The sequence below is a fragment of the Amphiura filiformis genome, chromosome 1 (genome assembly GCF_039555335.1).
Source record: "Amphiura filiformis chromosome 1, Afil_fr2py, whole genome shotgun sequence".
Lineage (NCBI taxonomy): Eukaryota > Metazoa > Echinodermata > Ophiuroidea > Amphilepidida > Amphiuridae > Amphiura > Amphiura filiformis.
In genome coordinates, this window is record NC_092628.1 from 12,881,283 (window position 1) to 12,896,027 (window position 14,745).

General features: G+C 37.4%; 1 long non-coding RNA gene across 1 annotated transcript; it reads left to right on the forward strand.

Moving 5' to 3' along the window:
* Positions 1-7,217: 7,217 nt before the first annotated feature.
* Positions 7,218-13,795, forward strand: LOC140165600 (uncharacterized). The gene is made up of 3 exons (XR_011860741.1): positions 7,218-7,330; positions 9,976-10,224; positions 13,565-13,795. It is a non-coding gene; the product is annotated as an uncharacterized lncRNA (long non-coding RNA).
* Positions 13,796-14,745: the final 950 nt, after the last annotated feature.

The following is a 14,745-nucleotide window of genomic DNA, read 5'->3' on the forward strand; positions in this document are numbered from 1 at the left end:
CATCAAAAAACCTCATACATGTACCTTTCGAAGCATGTATGCTAGACCTTTGGTGTTTTCAGTATAATATGATAGCCTAATGATGCCGCAACATGTTTAGTGTGATAGAATACGTGTGCTGTAGGGAGTAAGACGTGCTGATGCGGGGAGGAAGTATTTAATTTGGTTAATGACACCAATGTGCCTAGAGATTTAGTCATGGTGTTGTTATTGTGCGGGATCTAAGTAAAGTTATTGTCCACTGTGACACCAAGGAACTTGATCAATGAGGATGTTGACGTCGTGATTGTGATGTTTTTTATGTTGAGGGAAAGCTTGTAAAGTATGTGGTTATGTTGTTCAAGTTTTTGTTACCTTAAAGCAGTGCCTTAGCCAAGACAGGGGAAAACGGGGATGAGGGGGCAAGGACACTTTCAAGGGGGGTAAAATATGATGAAAATGGTCACAAATGGACTAAAAATTATAAAAAAATGGCATACAAGTCTTAAATATTAGAGCATTCATCGTCATACAAGGGGGAAAGAGGTGGGCCAGACTACTCGCAAGGGGGAAACTTCACCCTTTACCCAGTGGTTACAAAACTGCAATAAAGTAAATAAAACAAACTGCCCACACAGAATTTTTTCAGTGGTAAAATGGGGACGGCAAAGAGTGGAAAATGGGACCAAAAATTGACAAATGGGGACGAAAATTTGGGCCCCCCCCCCCCCCCCACACACACACACCCACACCCACTAAAATCCTTACTATACCACTGGACTCAACACAAACATGAATGGGGCTGTGCAATAATTATGAGCCCTGGTGGGAGGGTAAAATTGGTGGGGGAGACATTATTGGTGAGCCGAAGGGGGGGGCATTTTTTGGCCAGCTGGGAGAGGGGGCAATCGATTTTGGCACACATTCATGGGGCGCCTTTTAAATAAAACGCTCTGAAAAGGCTTAGGAAACAGTAGGGAAAGGCTTCAATATGCAACGTTTCCTGCTCGCTGCACTCGCAACATATACCTAGACCATTAAGGTTTGCAAATTCGGATCCCAAAAATTTGGCATGTACAAAGGGGGGGGGCAAAGGTTTTTTGGCGAGCCGAGAGAGGGAAAAGGGAGAGGCAAGCAATTTTTGGCGGACCATTCGGGGGGAGGGGGCGCTCGTAGTTATTGCACAGCCCCTAAACTATTTGGAGATAAAATACAAAGTATTGCGCTTGATTATCAATTTACTTGGTATTTATATTATAGTTTAAAGTTTCCAAAAAATACACGGCAATAACATTTTTAAAACATTTTGATAATGTTGTTACAGTGTTTTTTTATAGCAAAAATCTTTTACATATTCCGACATTTTAAATGTTATTTTGTTTAGAACCAAACGCATTTATAACACGTTTATAAAGTTTTAACCATGTTTGTGTTGGTATAGGGTGCCCACCAAAGTTACAGATCAGTGTGAGTCCTTCTGTACAGAGTACACCTGTCAACTATCCAGAAGCTACATACGGTTGTGTCCGGATGATTTACAACCGACCGTCTGGTTCCAGGTTTTACTTGGGCACTAAAACAACAATCAATGTCATAGGAATTAATTCAACCGGGCAGGGCAACTCTTGTGAATTTACTGTAACCGTTGTACCGGAAGGTAAGTAAAACCTGGGCAAATACATTGCAAAACATTAACCATCCCCTTTAATATTGGAAGATCTTAGATGGGATTACATTTTCGCACGTAGACGCAGTACGTAAACACGTGACGTGAACTTGATGCGATTCGATTCAAGAGAGTCAATTAGTTACAACGGTTGAAATGACATCAAATTGACGTAACACTTTCACGTTTTGCGTCCGGGTGTGAAAATATAATTCTGTCTAATATATGCCTGTCTTATAACTCAAAACCTGTGCATCAAATGTTTTGAAACTGAAATAACAATTTATATATTATTAGTGTGAATTTTAACTGATTCACACAAGCAAGTATAAAAAACAAATAAGTGAGTTATTACCGGTAATAAGTGACTTATAACCGGTATTAGTGACTTATTACCGGCATTATGTGATTTAAATCCGACTGTGTGAACACGACTGTAATATTTTATCTAGGCTTATGTCCGATCGAATTCAATATTTTCCGCTAATCCCTTAGCGCGTCCACATTAGTCGACAATAGCGCTATGTCCGACGTGTTTACGTCAGATAAGCCTATTACCGATCATAAATCCCTCCTTTCTACAGGAGCACCATCATGAAATTTAACTCGATTTTAAAGTATTTTTCACTAAAAATTCACTTCCAATAAACGGCCCTCTTTAGGAAAAATTACAGACAATACGGTAGGTATGTCATGTAAGAAAAATTATTATTATTATTATTTTAGTTTGACAAAGTAGTCCCATGTTACAGTAGACTTGGCTCTATATTGCATTTTATGTAGGCACTACATGGTGGACATCTTTGAAAAAATGACAAAAATAACAAAAAATAATAATGACTGCCCTGCGTTAAAAATGACGTAGCCTAGGTCGAACAATAGCGTGACGTAGTTCCTGACATTGCCACTATGAACAGGCACCCTCCTGATTCAACGTCCATTTTTCGAAATTGGGTGACTTGTGCTTGGCAAGTGCAAAATACGTAACGCATAACGGCATTGATGCCATTGAATGGCTGCTTAGTACTGTTATGTGTTTAGTTTCTATAATAATTATTATTACATTTAATTTCCTTTCTTTTCTTTCTCTGTACTTATTCTTTCCTAGGCCTTCACTAACTTTACCACTCCCTCGCTCTCTTTCTCTCTCTCTCTCTCCCTCTCTCTCGTCCCTTCTTCCCCCCTCTTTCTTTCTTTTTGTCCTCTCTCACTCTCCCTGTCATTCCAATAATTTGTCCTTATCTTTCTATTATTTTATTTACTTCTCATTATTTCTTTCTCTTCATTTTTCCTCTTTCTCCCTTCCTGTAGGCCCCTCTCATTCTCCATATCCCCTCTTCCTCCCTCATCCCCTCTCAAGACAGGGGTGAATCTGCCCCTCCCCTCCCCCCCCCCCCTTGGGTACGCCGCTATTTATATGCCAATCCCCTTCTTAAAATATAATTAAATGGACATTTGTGAAAAAAAATTTATAGGCCTATACTTATACTTAAGGGATCTAAAATGAGCGTTTATTGCGTTTCGACAGTATTTTTTGTGGGACATGAGAGCACCTCAGACCTATCGAATTGCATTCTGAATACGAAGCATGTCTTTCTGATACCAAATAATTTTCATTTTTTGAAAATCACAATATAATACAAATTTTATGACAAATTATAAAAATTTGATATTTTTCAATTTTTGATATATAACAGTCCTCGAAGTAAATTATATAAATCTAATGATATATTCTTAAAGTGTATGTAGCAGGGAGGAAAAGCCGACGGTCAATTGAAAATTTTGACCTTTCATATTGAAGATATGGATTTTTTCCCAAAAGACCTAATTTTTGTGGGTGTTTTGGGAAAAAAATCCATATCTTCAATACGAAAGGTCAAAATTTTCAATTGATCGTCGGCTTTTCATCCCACCTACATACACTTTAAGTATAAATCATCAGATTTATAAAGTTTACTTCAAGTACTGTTAAATATCAAAAATATCAATTTTAATGATTTGCCATAAAATGTGTATTAAATTGCGAATTTCAAAAATCAAAATTATTTGATATCAGAATGACATTCTTCGTATTCAGAATGCAATTCGATATGTCTGATGTGCTCTAATGTCCCAAAATAAATACTGTCCAAACGTTCATACCCCAGCCCTTAATGTATACGCAGCGATTACATATAAGAGTACTATAGAAATGTGGACATGGCAGCCTTAATACATTATGATGTGTAATCGATCAGCAGGGGCATTCAATTTAAATGAAGCGCCTAAAGTCAGGTGGTGATAAAAAAGATTACATCGACGGCTAAAGCCTCCTTTATAGACTTGATAAGCGCGCATTTGGGATACGTGAGAACAATGGTACCACTTTACACATGACTGCACTTACACATGACTGTCTTGTGGTCACTTATTGATACTCACCTGTTGTGTAAAGCTTTTGTTCGAAACAATGGCACCATGTTATGAATAGCCTACCGGAAAATCAAAGGAACAAAGCATTACGTAATCTATTTTCTTCCCTTTCTATCTCTAACCTCCTTGGTCTCACCCACATACATACAATATTTCCTTATTTGTAGGAAGAGGAGAATTTGGAAGATGCCAGCGATATGCTCAGACATCGAGGTATGGTCGGACATCGAGGCAGGTAAGAAAAATAGATACCACCTGCAAGGACTGCACACCTCATGATACTGGGCTTCTTTACGATTACACGAACAAAGAGATTAACAACTGCCGCATATCACGAGATGTGTACAGAGGGAGTTCCGTCCAAGCATCGCCGCCTTCTTATTTTGCACATGTCTATTTCAACAATCTACCGATGCCGATTTGCATCACGACCATAATAGGTAGGTGTATATACCAATTATCATTGCAAATATTAGTTTGAATTTTGCCCCTTTATTATCATGATGATACGCTATGTCACCAGAAATAACGCATGACGTGTTGTCATTTGATTGAGAAAGAGGCAGCTGGCCGACATCCGGTTTGTACTCCTCCGTAAAGTAAACTGTCTGGCGACAACCTTGAAATGCCGATCGCTGATTGGTTAGTGAATTTCCATATACAAATGTTTCATTTGATTTTGGAACCACGTGACTGCGGGCGGACTTAGGACGCTAAACATATAGGCTACCATATACCGTCTAGATTTGCTGCTAGCTATTAACCACAAGCGCAAAATGTACTAGACTAGGCGCGGCAGGTCCTGAGGCACCAATCGTCTGATATAGCCTTTCATGCCAGAGAAGTCGCAGCGCGTACTCACGTGCATTAAGTGGATTCATATCACCTCATGGTTGTCCAGCAACCACTGAAGCCCAGTGCTTGACTGACAACCAATTCATCACGGTCTGAGCCCGGGGTGAGGCAGGGGGATGAGACTCCATAGGGTTAAATGTCGGGACCTAGGTCACAATTTGAGAAGAGATGAGGTCCGACCAACGGCCATTTGCGGAAGTAAAAAGTCCCGTCTATGACATGTATATATCATAGTCTGCCTATTAGGAAGATGATTAATATCCTGCATATTTAATGCCTCATCAGTTACTTGGTATAACTGATTTACTATAGAATAGTTCTTATACGATGTTTTAATATTTTATCATACGTGATTGTATTGATAAATTGTGGAGCAAGTATTTATTAAATATCTTCCAGGGTCTATGGTAAGACCGATGTGCCTACTAAGCATGCCGGATAATAAATTTACCTATGTCAATTCAGATCGTGGAGATGAGATCCGACGTGTGTGAATCGTGACCTTTTTCAGTCGCAATTCCCGGAGATCTAAGACCCTGGGTGAGGTTTGGCCAATCAGAAAAAAGCGTACTATGACGTTTTCGCCAGACGGTTTGTTTAGTGACGGAGGAGTGCAAACCGGCTATGGCCGAGGATAGGGTTGTTTACGAGTGTCGTGATGATTGAGTTTTATTTCTGAAGGCGACCTTATGATCAATTTTGCAGCTTCTATACATGTACAACCGTTTCAAAAGTTGGGTCTTAGTAATAGAAACATTCTCTTCTGAAGGCACCATGTTAGCAATGCATAGAAAAGTTGCTTTTACCTTGTAAAAGTACCGTAATTTTTTAGCCATTTTCTCCGATTTCTTTTCTCCGATCGACATCAGATGAATGAACCTTCCTTTTACGCTCTATTAACCAATCAAAGGTCGTCGGGAGTTTGATTGACAGTGACAGTGACAGTTCACTCTTAGCTTCAGCTTATGCCTTGAACACTTTTATTATAATAAGGAAAGCCCTAAACACTTCCAAAAAGAGTCAAACACTTGGCTAAAGCGTTAATATGTATGCTGTCGGGTTAGTTACAAATTTATTGGCGAAACCCTTTTGTTCAAAACAATGGTGCCACTATACGAGTGGATATTCAAGTGGATATTCATACGTAGTGGTAGATAAAATGAATTAAAGTTTTAACTTCAACACTACACTATTTTTCGCTCACCTGGAACGTTTTCACTAGTCCGACTAGCGTCTTCAGCAGATGGTGATGCTGTGTTGATATCTTGTCTACAATCGGGATATCTCTCACTGATGACGTCATATGGTGCCACTGTTATGAATAGCCTGTCGGCAAATCAATGTGAATCAAAGGGACGATGCGTTACGAAATTATATTGCCTCTCCATAATTATTACCTCCTCCGTGGTCCCAACATATAGTTTTGGATTAAACACTACACCTACATAATTAAATCGAGGGGTCAGAACCACAAGGCCTTAACTTACTTTTTGGCCATTTGGAGATTTCAGTGGTACCAATTATAATCACCAGCACCCACAGATTCTTCCAATCACAAAGCTACCCAATCAAACCTCACATTGCAGATAATAGCACAGACGAAAAAAATGCAGTTGCATCACATACATATGTTTTGTTTTCAGGTGGACTGTACATGCCTTTGAGCTTCAAAAAAGGTTTTACTGTGACGATGTTTGCGTGTATCGCGCAAAAATGTTGTATTTTACACTATCTTTGCCCTTGATCGGGAAGAAAAGGGCGTTACTGTGCGCGAGTAGAGTGCAAAATGCAAAAATATTGTATTTTAAAATATTTTGGCCCATGATCGGGGTGAATATTGGTTGGAAAAGGGCTCCTTGTCCCTTTTCTTTTCCTTCGCCCTCCAGATTTTCTCTTTCTTTCTTTTTTGGCAGAGGGGCAATTTTTCTTTCATTGTTTGTCGGGCACTCTGCCCATAGCTCCCCGCTGGCTACGCTACTGAAAGGGAAAGAACAAAAGGCCTCTACTAAACCAATACAAAATTAACCAAGAAATTATCAAATGCTGTTACAATTGAGATGGACTCATAAATGATTTCTTCCAAGGCGGACAGTGAGAACGCGGGGAACATTGCTTTATTTATTTTTATGTTTGAAATATTGTCTTTTTTGTATTGAATTATGGATGATGTTGACCTAAATAAAGTTATATGGATGTAATGAACTTCGATGTGAAGTTGTTTTGTTTTTATTTTCGGCGATACATTAATTGGTTAGTGCACCAAGTTATTTCTTGTTATTGTTGTAGTTGGTTGGACCGACACCTGGGGGTTAAAGTCTGGCCGCCGAAAGAGAGATATTTCTAATTCCAGAACTGTTAATGAGGGTGATACATTAGAAGCTGGTGTCTGGAAAGTAGGATTCAATATTCCACAAGTGGGTGAGTACAGCCCAATATTGTAATAAATCAATTTCAAAAAATGTCTTCGGCATCAATAAGATCGCATAGGCCTACACGTTTTCCTCTTCATAACCCATGATGTGAGCCCGTAAATAGAGGTTATCCGTGTTCTATAAGCTGCATATCCTATCAACGACTGCTATACCTTGTTTAGGACTTTCAAAAGAAGTACCTGCATGTGCAACCATGACTGTTTCAAAATAGCCCGCCAAAGTAATGCAGGGAACTCCGAGGTCGTGCATTGAATTGGTTTGAATGAGGAATACTACGGGAATCGGCGCCTTTGTTAGAAGTCACGCATGAGTAAAGTGGATAACCTCTATTGCATGCGTGCTCGGTTAGTTTGATGAGACAATGTTTAAGGGCAATGTTGGAGACCATCAATGGGCTATTCCAGTTACAACTCATACACCCCCTATGGGAGATATAACCTTAATCTTCCACAGCAGGGTGGCGGGTTTCAGATGGAGCTACCCATTCAGATAATCCTATCTGAAATTCACATTCGTCCCTTTGTGGAAGAGGAGTAAGATCATGTCTTCCATATGGTGTTTGGATTTCAAATGGAATAGCCCAATTTAATAGGGATGGGATTAAGGTGGTACTACATCCCCTGAAAAATTGTGTGATTAATTTTGCATTTTTCCCAAAAAATGACCAAACACTGGTTACGAAAGTTATGTATATTGAAGGGTCAACGAATTACTTCAAGACAAGTAGTTCATTAAGAAACGAGGTACATTCTAGCGGTACCTCTTTTCTTATCATAAATAACGTACCGCTTGTCTTGAGTCACTGAAATTCCAGTGTAGTAACTGGATTCCTTGCCCTATAATATACATAACTTTTGTTACCAGTGTGTTATTATTTTTGAGAAAATGCAAAAATAGTCACAAATTTATCAAGGGGTGTAGTATCACCTTAAGGAATTACAAAGACGATAAATATCACAAGAGTACAGGAAGAAGGAAGGAAGCTAAAATAAAAGATACGGAATTAGATACATAAAAAAGAAAGCTAAAATGGAAATGTAAGAAAGTATAGATTTAAAATAAAGGGACAGGATTAGATAAACAAATAGCATGGAAACGGGAAATCAAAGGCTAAGAGCAATTATAAAAAGGAACAAAATGTGAAAAAAGAAAGAATAAAAAACGCAAGCTTACGGGAATTAAGGGGGTACAAATTAAACACAAAAATCTAAAATACCAGCAAACAGTAAGCCATGGGACAACAACATTGTCAGTGTTAAACCGCTCTCGCGTATTGCACTGAACGAAGTAGAACTTGCACAGTAAGACGTCTCAAGCGTTACTTGTTCATGTTTTCACATCTATGATCCCAGCAAACACACAACGTTTTACAGAAAAAGAAATGGCGGGTTATATAAATGGTATCAAAACGTTTTAATAACATTAATAAAACATTTGTGAAAACGGGATGCAAAATGATCTGACAAACTGAAGTACTGGTACTGTCTACCAGTCTGAGTAATAAAACTAAGCTCAAAACTTATTCAATTAAATGACTCTGCATTTCTTGCTTATTATGTCCATGTCATTTTGTAGTAGTTTAAGTTGTAGTGTAAGTAGTAGTTAGCGCTTAGAAACCTTTATATTTTACGCTTCATAAATTACTTCAAAACGTATTTGACGCCATTGACCGACCTTGAGGACTTTACCAAGAAAGTTTTATGCAATGTAAATTTTCTGCGCAAGATCCCTCTATCTCTAAGGTTCGCTATCTCTAAGGTTCGCTATCACTAATGTGTAAAGTCTATGAAGATGAGAATCCCGCTATCTCTAATAGAGAAAAGGGTTCGCTATACCTAAAAAAGGGTTCATAGATTCGATATCACTAATTCAGACTAAGGTTCGCTAGTTCTAAGGTTCGATATCACTCATTTTAAATAAGGCTCGCTATCACTAATTTATTGAAGGTTCGCTATTAATTGCAATTAAGGTTCGCTATCACTAATTTTGATTAAGGTTCGCTATACCTAAAGTTCGTTATCACTAATTTTAAATAAGGCCCACTATCTCTAATTTTAAATAAGGTTCGCTATCTCTAATCTAAAGTGAGGCCCGCTATCTCTAATTTTCAATAAGGTTCGCTATATCTAATTTAAATTAGATAGGCATATAGCGGGCCTTATTTTAAATCAGAGATAGCGAGCCTTTTTTAATATTATAGTTAGTGGACCTTTTTTAATATTATAGTTAATGGACCTTATTTAAAATTAGAGATAGCGAACCTTACTTAAAATTAGAGATAGCGGGCCAGATTTAAAATTAGTGATATCGAACCTTAGGGATACCGGGTTTGTTAAAATTAAAAATTGCGGGTCTTATTTAAAATAGTGATAGCGAACCTTCGATATAGCGAACCTTCAATAAATTAGTGATAGCGGACCTTATTTAAAATTAGTGATAGCGAACCTTATTTAAAATTAGTGATATCGAACCTTAGAAATACTGAACCTTATTTCAAATGAGTGATATCGAACCGTAGTGGACCTTTTTTGTAATTAGTGATAGCGAACCTTAGAGATAGCGGTCCTTAGAGATAGCGAACCGGCGGGAAGAGACAATGACATTTTCATCAGTTCGATATTTTTCTTCCAGACACATCAATAACTCTATGTGACGGAACAGCAAGTGACTTCGACCAAATTATCTCATTCTCTCCATTTAATTCGTCTTCGGTACCAGCAGAGATAAGCACGTGTGTTGTACAGTATGTGGATATCAATATTCCTGAAGACAATGTGGATCAGGGAGACAGGATTTTATGCCTTCAGCTTCGTATTGTTGGAAACACCGGTAAAGTTGATGAAGGCCGTGCACAAATACTAATTACTATTATTGATGATGGTAAGTTTTGAGTTTAGTTCATTGTTCATGGTGACGGTAACAGTCCAATAAGGATATTAGGATGGATTTTGAGAATCTTACAAACAATAATAGTGTCGCCCAGTTTGGCCTATATACGACTTAAAACTGTCATGAAGACTATGGTGGAAGAAGAGCTCAACGACCATACTATACGTTTTGAGATATAGGCCATCAAACATTTACACATTCCATATCTCCAGAACACGTTATAGTTTGAAGTTCATATTTGGTATGAGTTGTTATGTTTATGAGATAATAACTTTTACCAATTTAGAGGGTCACATAAATTATCGATTTCTTGTAATCAATAATCGCCATTATGGATTTGAGTCCTTCTTCCATTATAATCATGGTCGAAGTTCAAATAATTGCAATTATTTTAAAACTACAAGTTCAAATAATATAAAAGTATATGTATTTGTAGTGTGCAAGGTAAGACGAACAATTTGATATATCACTCATGAATATCCGACGTTTTTAAATATTTAAACCCACTTGACCTTTGAGTGACATTTCGTCATTATCTCCATAACCATGCGTCTAACATATACCAAAGTATATATATTCGGGATCCTTACAACGTAACGTGTAATTTGATATACATAGTTGATCATTTTGAAATTTTGACCTCTGCGTGACCTCTACAGGGAAGGGGTCAAATGCCTAAACATTTTGCCAAAATATAAGTCGTTCCTAAATGACATCAAAACCACCAATAACTCATTTTCAGCAAAATGGTCGTTGAGTCCTTCTTCCAATAGGGTCTTCAGTTTATCTGGTATGCACGCGGGCACCATTTTAGAGGAATAGTATCATTTGTTTGGTGTAATGCAATAAATTACCTTAAGGACGGCTTGAAAACTCGACTGCAGTTTGACCGGCGGTTGATGGTGGTTGAACCGCGTTCCATTGTTTAGAACAATAGGAACCGGGGGCAACAAGTGGTTGAGTTTTGAAGCCGATCATGATGCAGTCATGTCTACAGTAGAATTCAATTCGACCTTTGCAGGACTTAAACCCCATTAAAAGCTATTAAACCAAGATAACACTCATTGAAAACAGCTCAACTGATTAAATCATATCTTCTCTGGTTAAATACACACAACATATGTGTCTGCTTTAAACGTACAATGGATCAATGAGCTGGGATTATACTTTCAGTTGGGTGAACGATTATAAAGCGAGCGCTAGAGAACAATTGTGTGTGGTCTTTGTTTACGAAATGAGACAATACGTGCTTATTGTTAACCAGCGTTCTTGGAAATGAGAAACATGGTGGTTTGCAGACTTAACACGGGTTGGAAATAATTTCTTCATATTTTTTGGTGTTATCTGTCGTTTACATATCCTTCCTTCCTAAAACACCAAAGTACGAGTATTTCCAAACATCTAAATTAGCTAAAAATTTAGGACATGTTACAAAACTATATTGTCTAGAATTTTAGAAGAGTACTTTTAATATTGGCCGGTTATTTTTCACACAGCGACGTTAACTAGGCAATGTACTATTACCTATAACATTAACTAAAACACCAAAGTACGAGTATTTCCAAACATCTAAATTAGCTAAAAATTTAGGACATGTTACAAAACTATATTTTCTAGAACTTTAGAAGAGTACTTTTAATATTGGCCGGTTATTTTTCACACAGCGACGTTAACTAGGCATATCCCCATACTTTTAACGTAGGCTATTTGTAGAGGTCACGCGTCAATGGGAAAGAGCACTGTGTATTTTGTATAGGAAAACGGACAGTAACTGCAGTATGTTAAAATGCGGATAACGCGTGTTAATAATCATGAAAATGTGTTAGTGTTTTTCCTACCGTCAATCCACGAAAAGTATAGTGATGATGTTATATCGACTGCTCAGTGTCAGAAGTGGGGGACTAGAAAGTACCACATCATTTTTCTGTATAATTATGAAAATTTTGCTACATTGTATTATCATAATATCATCAGTCTTGAATAGTACACACACAAAAAACTATGTTTTTCGTAATTATGTCAAGCGTTGCCATGGCAACGGCGGCCATTTTGAAAAAAAAAAAAGTATCACGGGAACATGAATTTTGAGATAACTATAGGTTCTTATGACTTGCAAGTGGTGTCATTTTAAAGTGATTTTTCAGGGCCTATGTCACCACAGAGCCCTTTTTTGGAAAAAGTTCTTCCGTCTCGTGGTTTGGCGGGTCAAAGTTTATTTTGGCGGGAAACGGCTAATTATATATGCAAAAATGCCAAAATATCAAGTTAGGAGACTTTTTCTTTTAAAAGGGCTCTGTGGTGACATAGATCTTGTTAAAATACACCTTTCTGCCAATTGTCATGTCATTGGACTTACAATGACTGAAAAATCCTTGTTTTACAGATAAAATTACCAATTTGAAATAAACGCGTTTTAAAAATGACTAATAATAGCCAGGTGAAAAATTATGAAATATATTATAAATAAACTAGAATATAAATTTGTTGAAGCAAAATAATAATAAAGTATATATATATATAATATTAAAGTAAATAAATGTTAAATTATGATTGTAATTGCCAGGTAAATATTTTTGTTAGTTATTCTTTTACATATCGCACCTTGAAAAACAATAAAATACATTGAAATTCAAGTGCATGTATAAGAATTGGAAATGAACAAATGTTACCATATTTCTCGACACCTTGATATCTTCAAATAGCCGAAACTTTGCAATGCAACATCCGATTTTAATGGGGTAAAAAATATTTTAAAGCTAAAACTCTGCTGAATTTAATAAGTTGCAAAACTCAAATTACACATATATACTCATTTTAGTCATTTTGGTACTTTCTAGTCCCCTTTAAGTGCAATAGCTGCCATGCGTAGCTGAGTACAATATACTGCGTGTAAATTACCAAATGTTCACAGGCTTGAGTGATGTGACCAAAGGGCTTTTCCTGATTATAGGCTAAGTCAGTGTCCACTGACGGCATACGCAGATGCCCGGTTATGCCTTCCATTGAGGCTTATTGATCTTGCCTTATTTTGCTGCGTTACCTCTTTTGGCAAAATTTAAGGTTTTTCATGTTTTTACCCACATTGATTGACCTGTTTGATAAAAGGCTACATCCTAGATGTCAAACTATATATACATTTACTGAATCCTTTGGATTTTGAATATTTTGTATTTTTGTATACCCCATAACCATTATTATTAATATATATCCCTGGTAGCAGTGCAACTTTGCCCTTCTCAGTGCTACCTCCCAACCTATCTGGTCCAATTACTACAATGTGTGAGGCGTGATTCTTTCGTTAAAGTAATGTTGATTTTTTTCATCATTCCAGATACGTTACGTCTGACATGTCCCACGGATATTGAGCTATTTGCAGGTTTAGGACAAGGAGGATCCAATGTGAGCTTTCCAGCAGCTCAACCCTCAGGAGGAACGCGACCATATACGAGTATCAACTACACTTCAATCTCTGGAAGCACATTTAACGTGGGCCAAACAATAGTAACAGCTAGTGTTATTGATGGTAGGAATTTAACGGCAACGTGCAATTTTACCGTTACTGTAACATGTAAGTTGTGAATCTACGCCCATTTTTAATGAACTAATTTTAAACATTGCATTCTTCAACATTTAAAGATGAAAGGTCTGATTTAATTATGAAGTATTCATCTTGATTAAATTGTCTTAAAGGTCATATATATTGCTCGGACAACATCATATATATGCAAACGTTTAACAAAGTTATTTTTCTGCAATGATTCTTTGTTTGTTAATTAAATTCTGTATAAATATTCTAGTACATAAGTTTCTAATTGGTATAATTTGAATTTTATTATATCAACAAGCACTGATTGTCAGTTGTCCACGAACTCAAACTATTCAGACACCAACTGGATCAAACGTTTCGGTGTTCTTTGATGAAAATGGCGCCCAAGCAACAGGTGGTAATGGTATTTACACTTACACATTCGCTTGCCAATCTGGTTCCATTTTACCTTTGGGGACAACCTCTGTGGCTGTGACAGCAACTGATTCTAATGGAGCTATTGGAACCTGTACTTTCAACGTAGAAGTTCAACGTAAGTAGAGGTTGGTGCACCAACGCAGTGGCGCTGTTTGTGTCAGTGGAAGCAGGGTCGGATTTACCTTTGGGGGTGGGGGGGGGGGAACTGGGCCTGGCCAAAATTTGAAGACCCCAAACTCACCAAATGGCAAAAGTTTTGCTTACATAAGACCAACAGTGGCGGCTGATGCATTAAAATTTAGAGAGGGTACGAGCATATTTTGTTAATCAATATGACATTTGCGCGCAAAATCAATTTAAATTTCAGACTATTGTAGCTCAAAATGAGAATGAATTTTGCCAGGGCCATTTTTGCCATATTTGGCCCAAAGCAGTGTTCCTGAGTGGAAGTAGTGGTATTCAGTGGTTGTTTTAGAGAATGTTTATGTGGGTGGGAATGTACGGGGGGTATTTTGTAAACTTATAACAAACATACAAATGAGTGTAGA